The following is a 2,063-nucleotide window of genomic DNA, read 5'->3' as shown; positions in this document are numbered from 1 at the left end:
TGTTTCACTTTTCAAACCCCATTTTGAAATTATGCTAAGAAAAGCAAAATATTAAGCCTTTATGCCTGTATCAATCATGTTGACACAATTCTTATGTGTGGGATATTTCTTTTTTTTAAATTCATCTATTTTTATTGTAATGGAGGTATATATAGTAGTTACAGTTACATTAGTTAGATATTGAGTACATTTCTTTTTTTTTCTCAAATTTTTATTATCAAACTGCTGTACAGAGAGGTTACAGTTTCATACGTTGGGCATTGGATACATTTCTTGTACTGTTTGTTACCTTGTCCCTCATGCCCCCCTCCCTCCCACGATTGCACCAACAGGGGAGAAGGTCAGAACAGAACCACCCCTTGCCAACTGAAATCAAGTCAAACCAGCCAATCAGGAGGGAAAGGGGGATATTTCTTATATATGGGGTAGTGTTATATTTTTCTAGCAAAGGAAATAGTTACATGCTACCGTAAAGCAGTAAATATTTCCCTCATGGATACTAAGTGATATTTACTATTAACTACTTCAAAACATAATGTGTGAGATATGATACATGTATTTATGCATATAGCATTATTTATAATAAAATATGTAACCTAATATAGTAGAATTATATGCATATATTATATTAATATAATATATTTTACAACTCATATACACATAATATACAATATGGGGCAATGCATGATGTTATATTTATTTAGAATGGGTTATGAGGGAGGTATAGTACTGATAATAGTGGTGATGTGATATGGAGTAATACAGTTTATAACATAGAATAGTTATAAAACATATATTGTTAACACATTGTCATACAGTCATTTAATTCTAATACATTAAAGTATGTGTGTATTTATAAAATGTTATATATTATATATAGAGAGAATATATAAAATATACATTTGTATTGTTTTTCAAAATGACTGCTTTATTGTCTATAATTTTTTCTTGGTATCTAATTGTTTTTCTTTTTTTGCTGATACTATAGTTTAAACTCAGTGCCTTGTACTTTCTAGACCAGTGTTCTATCATTGAATTACTCCTCCAACTTTTATTTTTTCATCGCTTATTTTAAAATATGGTCATTTTTTATTTTCCCAGACCAATGTCTGGACTCTGATCTGCCTATTTTATGCTTCCCACAGTAGCAGGATGAGAGGCTTTTATTACCATGTCTTGTTGAGATGGAGTCTCATGAAGTATTTTGACTGGGCTAGTCTAGAATGACAATGTTCCTCTCAACTTCCCATAGAGCCAGGATGATCGGAGCAATCCACCACACTCAGCTTTCAGTTGAAATGGGAACTTGTGAAAGTTTTGCCATGGCTAGACTTAAACAGCCTCCCAAGTCACTAAAATTATAGGCACAAGCTGCCTGCTTTTGATACACTTTTTTTTTGGTAAATAAATAAACAAACCCAATAGGTAAAGTTCTATGTATAATAGTCAGTGTCTCAGCTATAAGAGAATTGCATCTGGACCTTTCCTCAATGAGCTTATATCTGGCTGAGCAAGCAAAATTTTGATCAAATACATTCACTGAAATTACTGAGAATTTAATGGAGAATAAGATCTTTTTGAGGCGATGTCTGATGCTACTGTCATTTAGGCTGGGTTATTAGGAGGGTATAGTACTGCCAAAGATATTAGTGGTGCTGTGAGGCTGGATTCTATATTGTATGTGTGTTGCACATTATTACTCTATGGATAATTGGAAAGGACAGCATGTGTTTGTAACATCATTAAGGAGAAGGTAGTCCAGGATGTTAGTTAGCAATATCATGATAACTGCCTCCATTGAAAAAGAACAAAGGAGAGAAGGGAAGGCCTTAAGATCCTTGAGACGAATAGAAGCTGTCTCCAGATACAAAGGTAAAATGCTAGCCTTGATTTAGTGAATAGAGTTTTGGTGATTTAGAGAGATGAGAGAAGCCAGGGATCTTTCTAAGTATGAGAAAATGACGATTATTTCTTAGTAAATCTCCACTATACAGGAAATCTGCTGACCCATGAGACTTTGCTAGGTTGGCAAAACCAGATTTTCTACTTAATAATGTTGTTGG

Source organism: Perognathus longimembris, chromosome 1 (assembly GCF_023159225.1).
Source record: "Perognathus longimembris pacificus isolate PPM17 chromosome 1, ASM2315922v1, whole genome shotgun sequence".
In the NCBI taxonomy this organism is placed as follows: domain Eukaryota; kingdom Metazoa; phylum Chordata; class Mammalia; order Rodentia; family Heteromyidae; genus Perognathus; species Perognathus longimembris.
Note: the sequence above shows the minus strand (reverse complement) of the source record.